The sequence below is a fragment of the Nyctereutes procyonoides genome, unplaced genomic scaffold, assembly GCF_905146905.1.
Source record: "Nyctereutes procyonoides isolate TBG_1078 unplaced genomic scaffold, NYPRO_anot_genome, whole genome shotgun sequence".
Taxonomy (NCBI): domain Eukaryota; kingdom Metazoa; phylum Chordata; class Mammalia; order Carnivora; family Canidae; genus Nyctereutes; species Nyctereutes procyonoides.
Genome location: NW_026575146.1, coordinates 44,764,499 through 44,778,350, shown reverse-complemented (window position 1 = coordinate 44,778,350; position 13,852 = coordinate 44,764,499). Strand labels below are relative to the sequence as shown.

General features: G+C 35.5%; 1 pseudogene; it reads right to left on the bottom strand.

Moving 5' to 3' along the window:
• Nucleotides 1-7,309, bottom strand: part of LOC129500415 (creatine kinase B-type-like) — a 45,089-nt pseudogene extending 37,780 nt beyond the window's left edge.
• Nucleotides 7,310-13,852: the final 6,543 nt, after the last annotated feature.

Genomic DNA, 13,852 nt, shown 5'->3' with positions numbered 1-13,852 from the left:
CAGTTTGGGAAGTTCCTATTATCTTTGGGCTCAATACATTTTTCCTCCATTGTGTCCAATTACTGATGAGCCCATAAGAATCATTCTTCACTTCTGTTACTGTGCTTTTTAAAATCTAGTATTTCCTTTCAGTTCTTTCCTAGAGTTTCCATCTCTCCACTTACATTATCCATCTCTTCTTGTGTTTTTTTAAATTCTCCATTAAATTCCTTAACATATCCACCATAGTTATTTCAAATTCTCTGATAATTTCAACATCGATGGAATATCTGAGTCATTTAAAGGTGTATCTGCAGACTGTACTTCTTGCCTTTTTTGCATGCTTTCTAATTTTGTGTGTGTGTTTGCAGAAAGATGGACGTGATAGAAAAGGTGATAGGAACTAAGGTAGATAGTTCTCTGTCCCTGCCAGAGTCAGGAGGGGATCTTTCTCAGGTCTTTCTTATAAGAACCTGGTGGAGTTACCAGAGGTAACAACCATGAAAGTGTGGGGGATCCATTTAGACAGCAAGCAACAGGAGTTCCTCATTTTAATGCAGTTGCACACTTAGCCTCCAGTGATTCAACAGAATTACCATTTAAGTGTTCCTACCCGTTATATAGCTCCAGTGGCTTCTGCTGCAGATAAGCAGATCTTAGTTGCAATGGTATTCACCAGTCTTTCTAGATTTCAGAGTGGCAGTTTGCCTTGCAACCTCAGTTCTCTGATGGGTCCATGAAAAGTAATTGATTTTCAGTTTGTTTAGGTGTTTTTTTTTTTTCTTCAAGATTTTATTTATTTATTCATGACAGACAGAGAGAGAGAGGCAGAGAAACAGGCAGAGGGAGAAACAGGCTCCATGTAGGGAGCCCGCCATGGGACTTGATCCTGGGTCTCCAGGATCAGGCCCTGGGCTGAAGGAGGCACTAAACCTCTGAGCCACCTGGGCTGCCCAGTTTGTTTAGTTTTTAGTTATGGTATGGATAGGGATGACTTCCAAATCTGACTACATATTAGAGCTTAAATCAAAAGTCCCAGGCATTATATTGTGGTTCTGTGATTAAGTATGTTTGGGGAACACTTGTTAAACCAGTGCAAATATCTTTTTTTATTCTAGAATTTCTTCAAGATTAAAAAAAATATTTAAATTATTTAAACAAACAAAAACCCAGTTGACCCATTTTTCCTACCCTCTACCTCTTGCAACCACTAATCTGTTCTTCATTATCTATAAATTGTTTTTTTTTTATGTTCCAGAAATAAGAGAGATGATATGGTATTTGTCTTTCTCTGTCTTATTGCTTTTAGCATAATGCCCTCTAAGTTGATCCTTGTTGTCACAAGTGGCAAGATTTTATTCTCTTTTATGACTGAATAATATTTTATATCTATCATCTATCTATAGATATCTATCTATCTATCTACCTATGTATCTGTCTTGGCTGTTATATATAATGCTACAATGAATACGGGGGTACCTAGTTATTTTCAAATTAGCATTTTTGTTTTCTTTGGAAAAATACCCAAAAGTGGAATTGCTAAATTATATGGTAGTTATATTTTTAGTTTTTTGAGGAGCCTCCCTATTGTTTTCCATATTCTCTGTACCAATTCACATTCTCACCAACAATGCACAAGGATTCCCTTTTCTCCCATCCTCGCTAACACTTGTTATTTCTTGTCCTTTTCAAGATAGTCATTCCAACAGGTGTGAGGTGACAGCTTGCTATGGTTTGTATTTCCCTGATGATTAGTGATATTAAACATCTTTCATTGTATGTGTTGTTCAACTGTATATCAATTTTGGAAAAAAATGTTCCTATCTGCCCATTTTAAAATTGGGTTATTTGGTTTTTTGCTATGGGGTTGTATGAGTTCTTTGTATATTTTGCATATTAGCCTCTTATCAGGTATATGATTTGCAATTACTTTCTCCAATTCAACAGGTTGCCTTTTCATTTTGCCGATGGCTTACTTTGTTATGCAGAAGCTTTTTAGCTTGATGTAGACCACTTGCTTATTTTTGCTCTTGTTTCTTTCGATTTTGGTGTTAGATTAAAAAAATCATTGCCAAGACCTGTGTCAAGGAGATTATCACCTGTGTTTGTTTGTTTGTTTTTTTTCTTTCTAGGACTTTTATGGTTTCAGGTCTTCATTCAAGTCTTTATTCCATTTTGAGTTAACTTTTATGTATGATGTAAGAAAATGTCATTATTATGCATATTGCTGTCCAATTTTCACAACACCATTTGTGGAAGAGACTGTCCTTTCCCCATTGTGAATTCTTGACTCCTCTGTCACTGTTATTGACCATATATGCATGAGTTTATTTTGGGGGCTCTCTATTGTTTCATTGATCTGTCTGTTTTTATGGCAATATGATATTATTTTAACTACTATAGCTTTATAATATAGTTTGAAATCAGGGACTGTGATGCCTCCAGCTTTGTTCTTTCTCAAGATTACTTTGGCTAGTTAGTATCTTTTATGATACCATATAAATTTTAGGATTATGTGATTAATTTCTGTAAAGAATGGCATTGGAATTGATAGGCATTGCACTGAATATGTAAATTGCTTTGTGTAGTATGGACATTTTAATAATACCAATTTTTCCGGTCCATCAGTGGAATACCTTTCCATTTATCTGTGTCTTCTTCAATTTCTTTCATTAACGTCTTATAGTATTCAGAATATAGGTCTTTCATCTCCTTGATTAAATTTATTTATAGTTATTTTATGCTTTTTGATGCAATTGTAAATGAGGTTTTTGTTCTTAATTTCTCTTTCTGGTAGTTCATTATTAGTGTAAAGAAATGCAACAGATTTTTGAGTATAGATTTTGTATCCTCCAATTTTACTGAATTTTTTTATTAATTCAAATAGTTTTTTGGTGGGATCATTAGGGATTTTTTTTTTAATAATATCTTGCCATCTGCAAATAGTGATGGATTTACTTCTTTCTTTCCAATATGGGTCGCTTTTATTTCTTTTTCTTGCCTAATTTCTCTGGGTGGGACTTCCAAAACTATGTTGAAAAAAAAGTGGAGAAAGTGGGCATCTTCGTTTTGTTCCTGATCATAGGAAAAGTTTTCAGCTTTTCACCACTCAATATGATGTTAGCTATAGACTAACAGATCCATAAAGGTCACTTATGGCCTTTTTTATGTTGAAGTGTATTCCTTGTACCTAATTTGTGGAAAGTTTTCATCATAAATCTTTCAGACTTCATTATTTTTAGGTATAAATCTCTAATTTAGCCAAATTCCAATAATATTCTGGCATCACCTCACTATTATGATCACAAGAATATAAACATTGTAGCATTCTCTTATTTATGTCATCTATTTCTTTATATAAAATTTCTGATTGAGACAAATTCTTTTAAATCTAGCAGTTTAAACATTTATTATGCAAATACAACATTCAGAATATTTCTAAGTATATTTACTCATGACTTTGCCTTTATAATCTTTCTAAACATATATAAAAATCACATATTTAATGTTTCATCAAATCTATTTCCAACATGTAGTACAACAAATTTCTCTTCTGATTAATTCTTCACATTTTTTTCAATGTATGCATAGCCCAGTAGTTTAAAAGAATCAATCAGATTTTCCAGGCCACACAAAACAACAACAAAAAACAGCAACAACAAAAAAACCCCACACACAACTTTCCCCTTCTAAATCCCACTTAAAAAGTAGACATCTGAAATCTTACCCTCTCTAGCCACACAAAATGAATGAGTATGCTATTTGTAAAATAATTGAACTTCTTTTAAATGCATATAATACCAGATAATGTGAAACACTGTTATTGTGTTACATGAAATCTTATTACCAATAAAAATTTAGGATGCCAAGAAACCCAATATAAGAGTGAATGAAAAAGCATCGCTACCCACAAGTATGTCATACATTGTGTATTTTATGCTCTTTATAAGAAACATCTGGAATGAATAAACTAGCATGGGCCACTGAATTAAGGTGTAAGAAGGAACTCAAGAGGAAATAGTTTCTACATAAAATATAAGGTGAGGAAAAGAGAAACAAAAGCCAAGAAAGAACTAATTCTCCAGCCAAGACCTATGAGTCTTGCCAAAATGTGGAGGGTAAAAGGAGGCTGAAGTAGGCATATATCACTCATACTTACTTATTTCCTTAAACCCCTACTCACCAACACAAATTAAAAGACCTACACATTTCATGTTGGCAAAAGCAAAGATACCTAATCCATTTACACACATTACTAAGTGTTCCAAATTCACATTTCCATGTGAAACTGCAGGATAGGAACAGTATGTGTGTGTAGATTATATTACACCTAGCTTTTTGAAATTTTAGCTCTTTCTACAAGTATGATCCACTGGTTGATTTTCGGGTTATTCTGTTTCTACAAATGGTCTAAAGGATCATGCCTCCAATATGTGGGGAAAAGGCAAAGAAGACTTAGGAAATTGATAGAATTTGGCATATGTGTGCTCCATGTATAGTGTATATGTGGTAGACAACCGTACTATATTTTTTAGCCTAGAAAGTTCTACTCCAACACCCCCCCACACCCATATGCTTGCCTTTATTATCCTAGAGGATAAGGCAGTGTGAACCAGTGCCAGGGCATTATAGGCCACACATAGTATTCATGAAATTATGAAACTGTAAAAACCTCAGGGGACTGAATCCAGAGGACTATATTTGGTAAAAGGAATTAACAGGGTGTCATGGCTTCTGCAAAGGTTTTATGAGAGTGTGGAGAGACATAAGCTGCTGATGTGGATTCAAGGAGGAATCAACCTGCCAAATAACTTCCCTGGTTTCTAGTTTTAGTAGAAAAGAGGAATAGAAACCATGGGTCAGAGAAAGACAAAAGAGAGAAAAGATGAGATGCCTGGTGTCGTGATGTTGGTAACTTACTTTTAAAATTCTTTAGGATAAAATGGGTTATGAAGGTATGCATTAGTGGTTTTCACTTCACTTTGAGACTTTGGACAGCTACCCATTCCAATAGAAAAAAAATTCACACTCCATGGGTAGTCAGCCAGTATTACAGCAGAAAAGCCCCACTTGAGAAGCCTTTATAACATGAGCTTCATCTATCTTTATATCTAATGAAATACAGATGAGTGACTAATTAGCATAATTAATGTCAGAAATGGATTTTCATTGGTGAAGTTAATGACTTGTTAGCCAGCATAATGAATGACAGAAATGAGTTCTCAGTTATGAAATGAGTAGGGTTCGAGATATGTATACTGGTTAAAGTATTACAGAAACATGCTCAACATTTGCATTAAATGAGGAATTAGAATCTATGAAATCTTTTGTACCCTTGGGATATATCTTAACATGACCTACTAAGGTCATGCTAAGGTATAACAAGATACCACACACCGAGTGACTTAAGTAACAGACATTTCTCATAGTTCTAGAAGCTGGGAAATCGAAGACCAAGGTGCCAACAGATTCAGTTCTTGATGAGGGCTGTCTTTCTGGCTTATAGACAGCTACCTTATGGCTGTGTCCTCACATGGCCTTTTCTCAGTGGTTGTGCACAGAGAGGGCTCTGTATTCCTTTTATAAGACACTTAACTCCATGATGAGGGCCCCACCCACATGACCTAATCTAAATCTAATTACTTCCCAAAGTTTTTACCTCCAAATAACATCTCTTTGGGGATTAGGAATATTGGTGGAGAGGGGCACAAACATTGTATCTATAACAGGATGTCACCTAAGGCTAGATTGCTAAATGGATTTGCATCTCATCTTTCTGTGATAGAACTTTTTTCTGCTTGAGGCTAATTTATAAAGGCAACAAAATAGGCCTCAGAGATACTGTTAGGTCTGTTTCTTGTGACTTATTTGTGTGTGAGGTATTATTTGTTTGAAAAAGACAGTGAGCTGGGTCACTATCAAACTTCAACAACAATATCTCTTTTGTCTTCCTGCTAATACACTTTTAATTAATGTATATGTCTGTATGAATGTAGAATTTGGTCCAAGACTTACTTTTACAACAACTGGTAGCAAAGTTATGAAGGAGCAGCAAACATTCATCCACATCAAAATTTTTACCTTTTTCTACAAAAGGAACTTCTGAACTGTGTAGAAACCAAATGGTCTACATGGATTTAGAACAGTATGCTGTCATATGCTCCAGGGGAGTGATTATCTTCTGTATCAATGTTACAGCATCCTATGTGGTGTTAGAGACATACTATTTGGTAAGATTCCCTGTGTTCCCTGAGATAACTACCATGTTGCTATCTCTGTTTTATAGAGGAACAAACTGAAAGCCAGAGAGGTTAAGTAGTTTGCTCGATTCTAACAAGAAAGAAGAGATAGAGCAAGTAGTTGCTTCCAAATGTCACACTTTTTAACACCGTGTTCTTTTCTCTAAGTCACGGTTCTATATCTTGGGACACAGGAAATAGAAAACAGGTTCCAGTAAATAACACAATCAAAAGAGAAGTTGTGTGGAAAAAAAGACACACACATTTCAAAACCTCAGGTGCCCAAGAGTGCCTTCTATTTTTTAGTGATCACGATATAATCCTCTCGGTATAAATTCTAGTTCTTGCTTGATGTTAAGTTAAATGTTTATTAAGCACTAGAGTTCATGCCATACAGTGGGCTCAATCATTCTCAGCTATACCTTTTTGTTGTTATAAAATCTTGAGTTAAAAAACCTTTTCAGGTACTGTTAAGAAAGGCAATGTGAACAGGATGGGGCTGCCTGAAAATTATAGTCAAGATATATTTCTTAGAATTGATAAGAAGCACTTCTTAGCAAATGTAGACTTAACAAGTCTTATATCTAATAGGGTATATTGTACTGCACAATCGAATCACTTTTAACTAGAAATCACTTGATTTTGTAACAAAAGTCACATGTTTACACCACACACACATGTATACATGCATAAACAAAGATATAATGAGCATGTCAGCTTAATTCCATATAGCCATAATTAAATGTTTGTTTTCAACCTTGTAAACAGCAAGATTCACAGTGACTTCTGTGGAAGAATGATTTCACCAAGACTGGAAAACTGGCAAAGCTTTTTCCTCTCCTCCAGCTGGCACCATTTCCCTTCTTTCTGGGATTCCCTGTTCACCCTCCTTGGAGAAGCACCTTCCATAACATACTGAGAGCAAAGATTGCAGTGCTCTTGTGAAAGCAGAATAAAAACTTGGAGATACTTACTGAGAACGCTAGAGCTGGGCCAGAGAGCTCCGTGAACGCTGAGTGCTGGCAACAGAGTAGGCCACTTCAAAGAGATAAAGCTGCATTAGTGCTTTTAAATTTGTCCTTGGGAATGCGCTCATCTGAAACCATGATTGCAGACAAATCAGATGAATGCTGCTTTCAGAACTAAATGAATGCTCCAAGAGGACAGCTCTGAGAGGAATACATTTGAAGATTCTGGAGAGTAATTTCGTGGAAAACAAATTGGGTGCACAGTTTATTTGGGAAAAAAATAAAAAGATTGGAATAGAAAAAGAAAAAAGAAGAAAATTATTTTAAAAGCTATTTGAATATGCCACAAATTATGCATATGTAAGATGTTTTATGCATGAGTTTGATATCTGACAAAGAATTATTGGCCACAGACATTTTATAGAAAGGGTGTTTTCCTAAATTGGGAATCTCTACCCAATAAACCTACAGAGTTCAAATATTATTTTCATTTCAGTCATAATTTATATATACAAAGATTACATAATTTTAACATTAAAGACAAATTAAAAACAAAAATCCAACCAAATAAATTATAGGAATTTAGGATATATACCTTAAATGAGAACAAGCAAATAATTATTTATCCTCCAAATAACATTTCCTGAGAGGGTTCTTTTTTTTTTTTCTTTAATGGTTTTATATATTTATTTGATACACAAGCACAAGCAGGGGTAGTGAGAGGGGGAGAAGCAGCCTCCCCATGGAGCAGGGAGCCAAACGTGGGGATCGATCCCAGGACCCTGGGCTCATGACCTGAGCTGAAGGCAGATATTTAACTGCTTATCTGACTGAGGCACCCAGGTGCCCTCTTGAGTGAATTCTTTTTCCCTTATATTTAGGCCCCGATGGATAGTTATGTAGATGCTTACATGACTATCTCCCACATTACTAATAAGACTCAGACAGTGGGGCTGCCAAGTGCTCTTTCATCCCAGTGCAACTTGGAAGGAGGAACATAATCAAGGATGATCACTGGCAGAAGAGTAGGTCTGCATCATGAATGAAAATGCATTTTTCCTTTAATTTCTTTTCGAAGGAGAGGACCTGGCACTGGGCCTGAAAAAATGAGACATAGTAGTCCCTCTTTATGTGCAAGGGATATGTTCCAAGACCACCTCCCAGAAGATACCTGATACCGCAGGTAGTCCTGACACTATATAAACTATGTTTTCCTTATATATGCATACCTATGACAAAGTTTAATTTATAAATTAGGCACAGCAAGAAGTTAACAATAACTATTAACAAAATTGGATAATTATAACAATATATTGTAATAAAAGTTATGTGAATGTTGTTTCTCTCTCTAAATATGTTATTTGTTATTGTAGTGTGCTCATCTTTTTCTTGTGATGATGTGAGATGATAAAATGCCTACGTGAGAAGATGGAGTAAGATGAATGGCATAGGCACTGTGACATAGTGTTAGGCTACTGTACCTTCTGACATATAGTCAGATGAGCATCTGAGAATCATTTGCTCCCAGATCGCAGTTGACCATTTGGATAACTGAAACCGCCAGATGAGGGGGCAGAGATTCCTGCATCCATTCATGGAAAAGTCAAATTGTTCTAAGTCACAGAGCTCAAAAGAATTTTAGGTAAGGCTTGAAATTTTAAAAACAAACAATAGACTAATTTAGGATTTCTTAATTTTCCTCAGTGACAGTGTTATTTTACCCTAAGGGTAAATTTGGGAGCCTACAGAGAACAAATGAGGCCCCTGGTTTCTTCAACAAAGTGTAAATTGATATTAATTCTCCTGGAGACCAAGGGAAAGGAGTTCAAATCAGTGCATAGGTTCTTGGCTTGCTTGGTATGTCTTGGAAGGAGTATCTCACTGATGACAGGGCCCCTCTGGGTAGCTTTTTACTGCTAGGAGAGTCAGGAGAAACAGTTCGTAAAGCTGTCGCTTCTTGGGGTGACTTATTAGAAGTTTCATTTCACTTAATAATATGTAACTAGGAAATAAGAAGTGATAACCAGAAGCGGAATCTTTTATCCAAGATATGTACTTCCATATGTTAATGTTGCCATGCTAATTTTTTTAAAAGATTTTATTTATTTATTCATGAGAGACACAAAGAGAGAGGCAGAGGCATAGGCGAAGGGAGAAGCAGGCTTCCTGTGGGGAGACTGATTCAGGACTTGATCCCAGGATCCCAGGATCACAACCTAAGCCACAAATGACGTTCAACCACTGAACCACTCAGGTGCCCCACCATACGAAATTTTTGAGAGAAATTGTTTTGAGGGCCTCCTGATTTGACAAATATTTGACAAATATTTCAAATACTCCTTAAAAATCAGTCCTCCCTTCCCAGTGTTTTAATCCAATGGAGCAAAATAAGTAAATATAATAGAGGAGTGAATATTCCAGAAGAGTGCATATAACTAAAATGTCTTTGGCTCCAATTCATATCACTGGATATGAAAAGCCAGTGGAATCCCAAATCCTCAAATCTTCTTCTTCTCCTGTTAGAATTCTTAGAGACTTATATCTTCTCTTTGGCAATTTTTAACTTTCTTTGGATGGATTATTGGTTATTCTGTTGTGTGGTTAGTAACACATTTCGTTAGTGTTCTTCTTTCAACACCTAACACTTGTCTTCATTGACATCAATCTTGCTTTTCACAACTGCAGGCGCTGCCTCAGGCTTACTGGATTCCCATATGGAGAGCCACAATCAGTTTTCTTTTGTTATGTGACTTTTCTCTTGGATCTTGAGGAAAGAGTTTTAGGACTATGTCAGAGAATATTCTAGTGGTCTCACCCATTGTTAGAGCCAAAAGCATTGGGTTCCATGACTGAATCATCCCCAGAATCCAGACAGGTGCCAGATGTTGCTTCCCTAGAGGCATAGACCCTACACACTCCCGGCAGTGTTCCTCTATTTAATGTTGTAGCATCTCTCCATGCCCTCTTTGCTCAAAACCAGATGAGAATTTCACTGTAGGTTTCAAAAATTCTCACTAGGAGCTCACTGAATTCTTATTCACAGAGGACAAGTAGACATAAATCAGCCTTTTAACCAGGCTACACAGAAGTAATATTTCAGTTTTGATAACTAGTAGACCCATTTAAGAATTGTAGGTTGGTGTGAGGATACTAAATCCAATTCTTTTCTTCTATTAGCTGATTTTTTTTTTTCAGTTTTTCTATGCTGAACTATGAGGAGTCTTTACAGAAACTAAGGACTGGTATTTTTATCTATTTAAGAACATTTTCTTAAATGTCAATATCTTGCAGAACAGTATGTGTTTACCTTTTATGTACCTTTATTTTTATCTATGATAAGTTAAGATTCATCCAGTAAAGAAAACATCTATAAGTAAAATTTTTAAATGACATTTTTGGCCATTTATATTCTGAAATTAAATTTAATGAACTGATGCATTAGGTGGTTATTTCAAAGTGTACAGATAATTGATGTGTATTAAGAATTAAGTGTGTGGGTTCTGATCAGCAGCAGCAGGCAGGGACTCTGAGGACACTATTACAATATCTCTACTTGAGGCTGCCTGCTGTTCCATCTAAAATGAATATGTAATAATAGATTGTACCCAAAATGGTATATTAATTTCTTCAGGGAAAAAGGTTTTTATTATTAACTGGTTCAGGACCATTTCCACGATGTCTTTGTAATTCCCACAAGGGCCAGCTTAATACAAAGGAGGCAAATGTAAGATATTGGAGTTGATTTTATTTTACTAGATCCATATACAGTAGCTCAAGAAAATTAAGGCTGAGTTCTATGATGTGTCACATTAAGTTTGAAGGATAAACTCTCAGGCGAGGTTATTACTAGACTTATCACCAAAAAAATATTATTTGGGATATAAACATAATAATGTGCTGATATTACAGAAAAGAAACAGATTATTTTCTTCATTTCAATTAATTTAACAGTTGTAATCACTCACACCATCAATAGACAACTGTTGACAAAATTATTGTATTTGCTTTTTTCTTTTTATTTATTTTAATAAAAATGGTACATATTTTAAATATACATGATGATGATATACACATATATAGTGAAATGATTACTGTATTGAAGCTAATTAACATATCATCTCCTCTCATAGTGATCTTTTGTGTATGTGATAAGAGCATCTCTCATATTTCCAATATTCAGTATTGTATTATTAGCTATGATCATGTTGTGCATTTGGCCTCTACACTTATTTGTCCTACATAATTGCAACTTTGTAGCCTTTGACCTGCATCTCTTCCCCCCACACCCTGTAACCACCGTTCTACTCTCTACTTCTATGAGTTCAATCTTTTTTCTTTTTTCTTCTTCTTTTTTTTTAGACTCCACATATAAGTGAGATCATACATTTCTTCATCTGGCTTAATTCACTTAGCATAATATATTTAAGGTTTATCCATGTTGTCACAAAGGGCAGGATTTCCTTCTTTTTAAAGTTGAATACAATTCTTTTTCTTTTTTTTTTTAAGATTTTATTTATTTATTCATGAGAGACACACAGAGAGAGGTAGAGACACAGGCAGAGGGAGAAGCAGGCTCCTGCAGGAAGCCTGATGTGGCACTCGATCCCGGGACTCAGGGATCATGCCTTGAGCGAAAGGCAGACAGATGCTCAACCGCTGAGCTACCCAGGTGTCTCAAAGTTGAATACAATTCTATGGTATGTTGTTGTGACTTTGTTAAGTGAACATTAAAGTAGAGCCCTGAGGTATCAGTGATAAGCCAGGGTTCAACAAGGACTGGAATCAAAACAGGACTGGAATTGCTCACAAATCTTGGGGGAGGTGCCCAGCACACCTTGGGGAGTCGGTAGGGCAAGGCAGGGTGCAAGCTGAGAAAACATGGCAGGACCAGGAGCACATGCTTTTTATTAGTGCAACTTGATTAAAAAGTGGGCAAAGGACCTATAGACGTTTTTCCAAAGAAAACATATGAATGACCAACAGGTAGGTAAATGAAAAGTATATGAAAGAATCAGTCAGCATCACTAATCATCTGAAAATGCAAGTCCAAATCACAATGTGATATCACCTCACACCTGTTAAAATGACCCTTATCAAAAAGTCAAAAGATAACAAGTGTTGGCAAGAATGTGGAAAAAAAGGAATCCTTATGCACTATTGTGTAATCAGTATGTAATTGGGATTGTATGTGATTGTATGTAATTGGAATGTAAATTGGTATACATATTTTCAAAAATTAAAAATAGAACTGCCATACAATCCAGCAATCTCACTTCTAAACTTTTCTTATTTAATGGAAATTTAAACCATTAGAGAGAAGGGCAATTTCAGACTGTAGAGTTTTGCATACTGAATACCACCTATCTGGCTGGATTTGGTTCTAACCCAACACTAGATGGTACCTATTTGAGTATCTGGCTTCCAGGTCAAATAAATAATAAAAAGATGATGTGGACCACTTCAGAGCAGAAAAACATAATTTTAAATGTAAGTGATTTGGCCAAGTTAACACAATTAATGAGCAGCAAAGTACAGGTTCCTTAATTCCTAAGACAATATTCTTTCCACTTCGTTACACAAACAGAGAGAGCATTTCTCTCATCTGAATCAAGCCATGCAAGAAAAGTATTGGCTCTATTACCATTAATATTAAAATGGTTCCAAAACTCTCTCTTCCCTCTTTATCTCTCTTTCTGTCTCTCTCTCTCTCACACACACACTTGCATAAAACCATAAACTGAAAATAGAAGACGTTAAGAAAGGGTGTCCTTTTTTCCTTGAATTATCCATGTAATTCCCTTGCTTTTCTCCTTGTCACAGTCAATGTGTCTTGCAAATTCAATTAACTGTCTTAGTTTTCTTACTCTCCTTAGTCCCCTCTTCCCATTTGATAGTCTTATGAAAATCCAATCTTTTCAAGATAATACATTAGATAATCCTCTGAGGCATCCTGTCATTTGAAGCACATTTTTTTTTCTTTGTCAATTATTGTCAACTTTAGGTGCTGTTACCTATTTTTCACACAGCAGGAGATGTCCTTAGCTAACCTAGGCTATGTACAACTAGATAAGACACAGAGCAGTACTGGTGCTGAGTAGCCAATTTCCTTCCCCTGTTGTGTTCATGATCCTTATAGAATTATATAGTAGTGAATCCTCTAAGTTCTGTTTGGCTATGTGAATTCTAGTTGCCCAAGTATTTAATGCGCTATTACCATCGAGTGAAATCTAGAGATTTAAAGCATTGTTTACCACTTTCCCATCTCATCAAATAATTGAAAAGGACACAATTCCTCATTTAAAATAAAGTACACAGCAGTAATAGGAACTATATTTGTTTCCTAGGTAACAACTATTCACTCTGGATCAACTTCAGACATGGGTTTCCTTTATAAAATGATAGATTTTAATAGGCAGAACAATAAATATGATGCACTTTGGCATCACAGTCTCAGGAAGAATATATGGTAAGCTGCGGGAAGTGAATTTTTCAGTAGTTTTCTAATTATTCATTTACAGAAGAAAAGCACCATACCCTTTATGTAAGTTATTTATTTTTTCTCTTTAACTTTAATCAGACCTGAATCACTGCCAATGGCTTTATCCATGACCACATTCTGACATTATGGTGTTCATTTCATGTATTACTTTCTTCTCTCTTTTTTTT